Source organism: Meles meles, chromosome 9, assembly GCF_922984935.1.
Source record: "Meles meles chromosome 9, mMelMel3.1 paternal haplotype, whole genome shotgun sequence".
Classification (NCBI taxonomy): Eukaryota; Metazoa; Chordata; class Mammalia; order Carnivora; family Mustelidae; genus Meles; species Meles meles.
In genome coordinates, this window is record NC_060074.1 from 78,465,297 (window position 1) to 78,473,766 (window position 8,470).

The 8,470-nt window shown below is 38.6% G+C and overlaps 1 pseudogene; it reads left to right on the forward strand.

The window, feature by feature from the left end:
* The first annotated feature begins 5,079 nt into the window (after nucleotides 1–5,079).
* Nucleotides 5,080–6,020, forward strand: LOC123950944 (annotated as a pseudogene).
* The last annotated feature ends 2,450 nt before the right edge of the window (nucleotides 6,021–8,470 follow it).

An 8,470-nucleotide genomic window follows, 5' to 3' on the forward strand; every position in this document is an offset into this window, starting at 1 on the left:
ACTTATGCACATTAAATCTGACCCAAATAATTTATTCATTCCTAGGTTACCAAATTATGCAGAGAATACCATCAGCTTATAACTCTCTAAACCTAAAATATGAATCATCTCTAGATAGAGTTTAAGTATGGCATATTCCCCCAAAGTATTTCTTGGTAAAGATTTAAGCAATTGTTGAAGATCTGTACTGTCTCCTTTCTAGCCCTCATAACAACTCCTACACAGTGACTATTGAGTAGTATTCCTTTGTGTTAGCAGCTGGCTTCCTTCTTTCAATATATTTTAAGAACCATCCTAGTTGCAAACTAAAGTTCTATTAAGGCATTCCTCAAATTCATTTTGACTAATCTAAGATTTGGTTTCTACATGGCGTGACTTTTCTTAGTCATAATTAAACCAGATATTAAGTGGACCCCAAACAGATTTCCAAAATTAATTTCTTAAAAAATAAGTTTTTTATAGGATCACTTCTTGTATAGTTATATACAAGAATGCATATCTTGCTAAACATTCACTCTCTTAAACATTTAATCTTCTTACTGACAATACATAAGGGGTGTTACTTAAGTCTCTAAGACAAAAGTTTAATCAAGTCAGCTGCGTTCTTTACCGCCTTGGATTTGGCAGCTATGGAAGTTCAAAGAAAGTGAAGACTTGGTTTGGACATGGGTGTTTTCACTGCAGGTACCTGCCAGTAGAGCACTGACAGCCCTGCAGGCAAAGGGGATTGAGAAGCTCAGAGAGTGACAGAAAAAAAACAGGGTGGACCATACCCTGACCATATTTTTCTGAGGTACATATGAGACATCACCCAACCATATTCAGAATGCTGAAATCTTAAACTGGTGAATGCTTGTAAGGTCCTGAAGGTAATCGGAGAGCAAGGGACAGTGAAATTTGAACTATTAATAATAGATAGATAATCTCATCTGTTACCAAAGTCTAGGGATACTTTTTAACAATTGATTTGAATTTTAAGTATTGTTATTTCTTTAGCATAATGTTCACTACATGCCAGGTAACAAATTGAAAAGAAATAAAGATATCAAATTTGAGAACCACAAGTAACTATGAGGCTATCATATAATATGAGTTATTCACATAAATAATAAACTGGATGGATGGTTGAATAGATGAGAAAATGCCAGATTTGGGGCAAAAACAAAGAAACTAAAGCAAATGCCAAGGTCTCAATGAAAGCTGCAAAATAAACAGAAAGCTAATTAAATAACAACAACAACAAGGAGAAGAAGAAGAAGAATAGGCAAATGAGGAATGGAGGATAAGAATTTTTCATACAAGGAATCTAGATACATGATCTGGGAGATTTGGGGTCCCTCTTAGAATTACATAAGTTCTGAGAGATGTAAATGAATACCAGAATCTTGGGATTTGTGAAAAATTTGCATACATGAAGATAATGAAATTGTTTGTATACTACTATCTTGGAAAATTACACCTAAGTGGTCACCATGCCTCACTAAGAAGTACGTTTGGATGCATGTGAAGGAGACATCAGTAGGTTCAATGGATAGCTTGAAGGAAGAGAGGAACTGATCAGCACAGACACAGTGTGAGAACTGAAGGGTCCTGGGAAGATCCAGAGAGGTGCAAGGGAAGAGAAGAGACGAAAAAATGCGGGAGGGAGAGGATGGAAGCTGTTTCAGCAACCCCTTCTAAAATAAAGAATATAGTCCTGTATATGTAAATAGATACTCTAGGTTTTCGCTTTGTTTTGAGTAATGTACAAACATCCTTTACAGTATAAGCATCTCCTGACATTGTAAGGACCTCAAGGAAAAAGACTCAACCATCAATATCTTTCCCTACAATATCCACACATGGTGTCTCTCAAAAAATCCTTGCACAAAATAAAGGCCAGATATTCTCTTTTGCTTTTATCTTTGGTCGTTCAGCAGTTTGGAGAGTTTTCCAAAAATGTTAAGGCATAAAGATAGTTCTCTTTTCACCAAATTGCTTTGCTCTCCCATGAAACTTTCCTGTTCTTTTAAGAGAACATTTTAGAATGCCCTTGTTTCAGAATTTTAAAGAAATATGAAATTTAAGTAACTACGTTATCCTGGTGAATCACCGATTCAAAATTATTGCAGTCTGTTTCTCAGTTTATCAGTCTCCCTAAAGACCATTAAGTACTATGCACAAACAACCACAATAGCTTCATCTTTAAATGCCCAGAAGCGTAGCCCAGAAATTAAGATGGGAGTTTAATTTATTTCTTCTCCATTCAGCTTTCATTCTTTTTTCTAGCGCTTTGTAAGCTGGTTTATTTTTAATTGTGATTATTCTAAGAAAAGAATTTTAAAGAAAAAAGAACTAGGATATTTGCCATTAACTTTGTTTTCATGCTTTTCCTTTTTCATTGTCCATGTCCTGTACTGCCTGTCAAACTCTGCCTTTAAAGTGGGGGAGAGCGGCCAGGAAGGGGGATACCACCCTACCCAAACTTTTGGTGACTGCTTCCTCCTCTAAACTCCCATAGCACAGATCATGTTAAACATTCACTTTGTTCTTAACATGTGTATTATACTTACTATTACTACATAACAACAAAAAAACAACCCCAAAATTTAGCAGCTTAAAACAACCACTTCATTATGGTCTAGGACTATGAAAGTCAGGAATTCAGATACACATAGTGGCAATGGCTTATCTCTGTTCTACAACATCAGCATTTCAGCAGGGAGTTTCTTAATGGCTGGGGGTTACAATCATAACTGAGAGACCATTATTGAGATAGGGTGGAAAGAGAAGAGGTCACAGGAAGAGAGGTTAGCCCAGCAATTCAATGGGATTCATGTGCTCTATGAAGAAAGTTGACTAATTGAAAAAAGATACAGAAGTTAAACAATGTTCCATAGGTTGTTTAGAAATTGGCTTAATAATCTTCTTCCTGTTTCCTTGCCCTTGAGTATTCCCCTCCCACACTGATTCTGGGCTTGGTCATGTGTGTTGCTTTGGTCAAATGGCAAACCTGGCATAAGCAGAAATTTGAAAAGGGCTTGTTTATTAAAGGCTTATATCTTGTTACTCTTCAGAATTCTGTTGCTGCTCTCATGTTAAAAGCCAAGACTAGTCTGCTGGATGATAAAAGATGCCTGGTCTTATCATCCCCATTACCACAGCCAAGAGCCAACATCAACTGCCCAATAGATGGGAAAAGCCATTCTAGAACACCCAACCCACAGATGGTTGTAGAACTACATGGCCAACCCATAGACTCAGGAGCAATCATAAAATGATTGTTACCTTAAAGTTTTGAGGTGATTTGTCATGGAGGAAAATCTAACAGATATAAATATTTATAATCTTATTTTAAATGGTATGCTGTCCTGTGATAGAAACTCTTTTTTGTCCTAAATATGCAATAAAAATTTTCTAGAGACCATGTTGATGATGATTTGGAAGCAGAATAAAATTGGGCAATGGTGGTAATTGAGAGATGGAATAATTGGACAACATCGTATAGGAAAAGAATTAATAGAGGCAGAAGATAAATAGTATAATAGACAAAGAGGATAAAATAACATCTAGAACTCAAGCCAGTAGTAATTCATTTCATAAAACTGAAGTCATGAAAAAGAACACTGGATTAGAAGTTGGAGCCAATTTCATCAAGAAATTGGTAAAGAATATAAGATAACCCAAAAGCCCTATTGAGCATCCAAGATGTTGACATGGTGTTATACTAAAAAGAAAAAAGAGAGAGAGAGATTGAGAGAGAACATGATGGGGAAGCTAAAATATACTCTGTCTACTCATCTTTGATATTAATTTGAAAGGCAGCTTGGACGGGATTTAATATTAACCACATTGGGGCTCCTGGGTGGCTCAGTGGGTTAAAGCCTCTGCCTTCGGTTCAGGTCATGATCCCGGGGTCCTGGGATCGAGCCCCACATCGGGCTCTCTGCCCTGCAGGGAGCCTGCTTCCTCCTCTCTCTCTGCCTGTCTCTCTGCCTAGTTGTGATTTCTGTCTGTTAAATAAATAAAATATTAAAAAAAAAAAAGATTAACCACATCAATAGCTGTGAGCTGAAGCTCCTTTTCTTGCTTCTGGAAATTCTTTTTACCTTTCCTGTCAGTATTTGTTTAAGAATTTACAATTGAGCTGGCTGATATTCATCCATGAAAATTTATTAACTATGACCACACTGGTAACCAGAGAAAGGTAGAATATGAGGAGTGAGTTGAAGTTTGTTAACAGTTACAGGTAAGGTACTCAAGTAAAATGCAGACTGCAAGAGTATCAAAATAGGAGGTTAATTTGTCTGTATTAAGCAAGCCGTGGAAGGTTTATTTTGTTCAACAAGATGTAGCCTTCAGCTAAATTAATTTTTAAAGACAAAACTCAGAGTAACAGAAAACATTATCCAAAAATGTAAATTCTATACCAAGAAAGAGACAGAATATTAATATTTTAAACTGCAATAATTTAGAGGCACCTGGGTGGCTCAGTTGGTTAAGCATCTGCCTTTGGCTCAGGTCAAGATCTCCAGGTCTTGGAATTAAGCCCCACAGGGGGCTCCTTGCTCAGTGGGGAGTCTACTTCCCCCTCTGCTCCTCTCCCTGCTCCCATGTGATCGCTCTCTCTGTCTCTTTCAAGTAAATAAATAAAATCTCTTTAAAAAATAAAAAAATTTTAAAAATCGGGGCATCTGGGTGGCTCAGTTGTTAATAAGCATCTGCCTTCGGCTGAGGTCATGATCCCAGGATCCTGGAATCAAGCCCTGCATCAGGCTCCCTGCTCAGCAGGAAGCCTGCTTCTCCTTCTCCACTCCCCCTGCTCGTGTTCCCTCTCTTGCTGTGTCTCTCTCTGTCAAATAAATAAGTAAAATCTTTTTTAAAAAAATAATTATTAATTAAAAAGTAAAACTGCAGAAATTTAAACCTCTATAATTTTATAGAGTAATGTCTACATCCCCATGTCATTCTGAAATATTTGAAAACACTAATATTCATTGAGTTAAAAGTAAACCAGTTTTCCCTTTCCATGTTACCCAGGGAAGGGTCCATAAGACATTGTTTTGCATTTCCATTGTAATTTAAAGGAAAACTTTCACAATGTCTGGAGCCCTTGATGTCCTGCAAATGAAGGAAGAAGATATCCTCAAATTCCTTGCAGCAGGAACCCACCTAGATGGCACCAACCTTGACTTCCAAATTGAACAGTACATCTACAAAAGGAAGTGTGACGGCATCTACGTCATAAATCTGAAGAGAACCAGGAGAAGCTTCCTCTGGCAGCTTGTACCATCATTGCCATTGAAAACCCAGCTAAGGTCAGTGTCGTGTCATCAGGAATACGGGCCAGCAAGCTGTGCTGAAGTTTGCTGCTGCTACTGCAACAACTCGATTGCCGGCCACTTCACTCTTGGAAACTTCACTACCCAGATCCAGGCAGCCGTCTGAGAGCTGAGACTTTGGGTGGTTACCGATCCCGGGGCTGACCACCAGGCTCTTACAGAGGCATCTTAAATTAACCTGCCTACCATTGCTCTGTGTAATGCAGACTCTGCTCTGCACTATGTGGACATTGCCATCCCTTGCAACAACAAGGGAGCTCAGTCAGTGGGCCTGATATAGTGGATGCTGGCCAGGGAATTCCTGCCCACGTGTGGCACCATTTCCCGTGATCACCCATGGGAGGTCATCCCTGATCTCTAGTTCTACAGAGATCCTAAAGAGATTGAAAAGGAACGGCAGGCCTCTGATGAAAAGGCTGTGACCAAGGAAGAATTTCAGGATGAATAGATTGCTCTAGCTCCTGAGTTCACGGCTACTCCACCTGAAGTTGCAGACTAGTCTGAAGGTGTGCAGACGCCCTCTGTGCGGACTCAAGCAGTTCCGTACTAAGGAAGGCAAGTGGAGGGCCCAGCCACCCACTGAAGACTGGTCTGCAGCTCCCACTGCTCAGGCCACTGAATGGATAAGAATAACCACTGAGTGGTCTTAAGCTGCTCTTCCACAAATGCAAACAAAATGGAAATAAGGTTGATGGAAAATAAACAGTTTCTTAAAAAAAAAAGTAAGCCAGTTTTATAAATAGATATATTCTAAAATAAATTTACATATTATTCCTAAAAATATGGTTTTCATAAATAAAATATTTAATGCATTTTTCCTAAAGAATACTTGACCCAGGGCGCCTGGGTGGCTCAGTGGGTTGGGGTCTCTGCCTTTGTCTCGGGTCATGGTCCGGGGTCCTGTAGTCGAGCCCCGCATTGGGCTCTCTGCTCCGAGGGGAGCCTACTTCCTCCTCTCTCTGCCGCTTGTGACCTCTGTCTGTCAAATAAATAAATAAACAAATAATCTTAACAAAAAAAAAAACAAAACAAAGAATACTTGACCAGAATTACACATAAAGTGCCTATATATTGTGGAGGAGAATTTATAAGAATACTACAGAATAAAAATTTAAAATTCATATTTGAAAATTTTTATGAAATATCATAAGCAAATTTTATCTTAACTTTTTTATTTGGAATACTTTTGGTTAACCTATGGTGTCAATGCATTAAAATAGATATCTCACTTACATGTAGCAGTGTTTGGATAACTAGTCTCATTATTTCAGTGTTATCAGCTTTTCCAGCCATTACTAAACTAGCAATAGCAAATTTAAGATATTACCCAAGAAATTTCAAGAGGAAATTTGCTAATTCCTGAAAATTTCCCAGAATACTAACTGAATGATTTTTATTTTAAACATGCTGTCAATCATTATAATTATCAAAGAAGACAGAGTTATATTCAGGGAAAAGAAAAAAAAAAGCATTTCCTATGAAGAACCACTTAAAATGACAGAAGTAATCATTTGCTCAACTCAAGAATATGGAGAACACAGGGGGACGTTAAGGAAAAAAGAATCAATGGGAGAAATTGTAGGCTTTCAAAAACCAAGTTTTTTTTAACTTTTTGTTTTTAGAGCAGTTTTATATTCACAGCAGACTTGCAGGGAAGATACAGAAATTTCCTATATACCACTTGCTCCCACACATGGATAGCCTTCCCTTTTATCAACAACCCCTACCAGAGTGGTATGTTTGTTACATTTGATTTACACTGAATATCATTATCACCGAAAGCCCATAATTTACCTTAGGATTCGCTCATAGTGCTGTACATTCTGTGGATTTGGACAAATGTATAACGACATGCATCCAACATTAGAGAATCATACTGAGTATTTTCACTGTGCTAGAAATCCTCCATGCTCTACCTTTTCGTCCCTTCCACTCCTCAACACCTGCCAACCACTAATCTTTTTATTATCTCCACAGTTTTGCTTTTTCTAGAATATTATATAGTTGCAATCATATGGCATTCAAACTTTCCAGGCTGGTTTCCTGCACTTAGTAAGGTGCATGTAAGGTTGCTGTGTTCCGTGTGTTTTCATGGCGTTATAGCTCAGTTGTTTAGAGAACTGAATAAAATCCCAGTGTCTGTACGTATCATAGTTATTCAACCAATTCACTTACTGAAGGACATCTTAGTTGCTTCCAAGTTTTGGCAATTATGAATAAAGTTGTTATAAACATCCATGTATAGTTTTTGTGTGAACATAATTTTTCAACACCCTTGGATAAGTACCAAAGAGTGGGATTGCTGGATCATATGGCAAAAGTATGTTTAATTTTGTAAGAAACGACCAAACTGTCTTCCAAAGTGTCTGTACCATTTTGCCTTCTCACAAGCAATATATGAGAGCTCCTGTTTTTCCACATCGTCAGCAGAATTTATTGTTGTCAGTGTTCTGGATTCTGGGTATTCTAATAGGTGTGTAATGGTATGTCATTTTAATTTGCATTTTCCGATGATATATGATGTGGGTCAGGCATATTACTCGTATCTGTTTCAATTAGCTCCCTGGCCATGACCTTTTCTTATTCTGTCTTTTGAAATGAATTCCTCCATCTTGGCTTTTTGTCTGTCTCTTCTTCTGTGTGTTAGGAAACTGGGTTACGTTTCCTGCTCCTGAGAGTAATGGCTATATGATGTAAAGGTCATATACCCTCAGGGCTTCAGGAAATATCTCTGGTGTATGCTGCATACACTCTACTGCTCTGTTTTGGCTGCTCTGTCCCTCAGGTCAGTCCTCTGCAGTTTCTCCTTGCTTGCAGTGGGGGATGTTTGGGCCTTGGCCAGAGTTAGGTGTGCTCTGACCTGTATGTTAAAAGAGACATGATGCTGTTTCCACTAGAGCTGAAACTTTGCAGAACTTTATGGTCAGTAGATGTGGTGCAAGTGGAGCTTTGCACTGAACTTCTGGGGGGAGGGCCTGCCGCTCTGGTTCTCAGGCACACTTGTTCCAGAAAAGCAGTACCAGCAGAGTGCAGGGTGGCAGGGCTTGGTGTAAGCAATTTAGGCCACCAGTGGTGGCACTTGCTCTTTACTGAAGTTAGTTGTTGCTAAGGGGCCGGGGAGGGAAATAGGACCAGTCCGCCCCTTCATT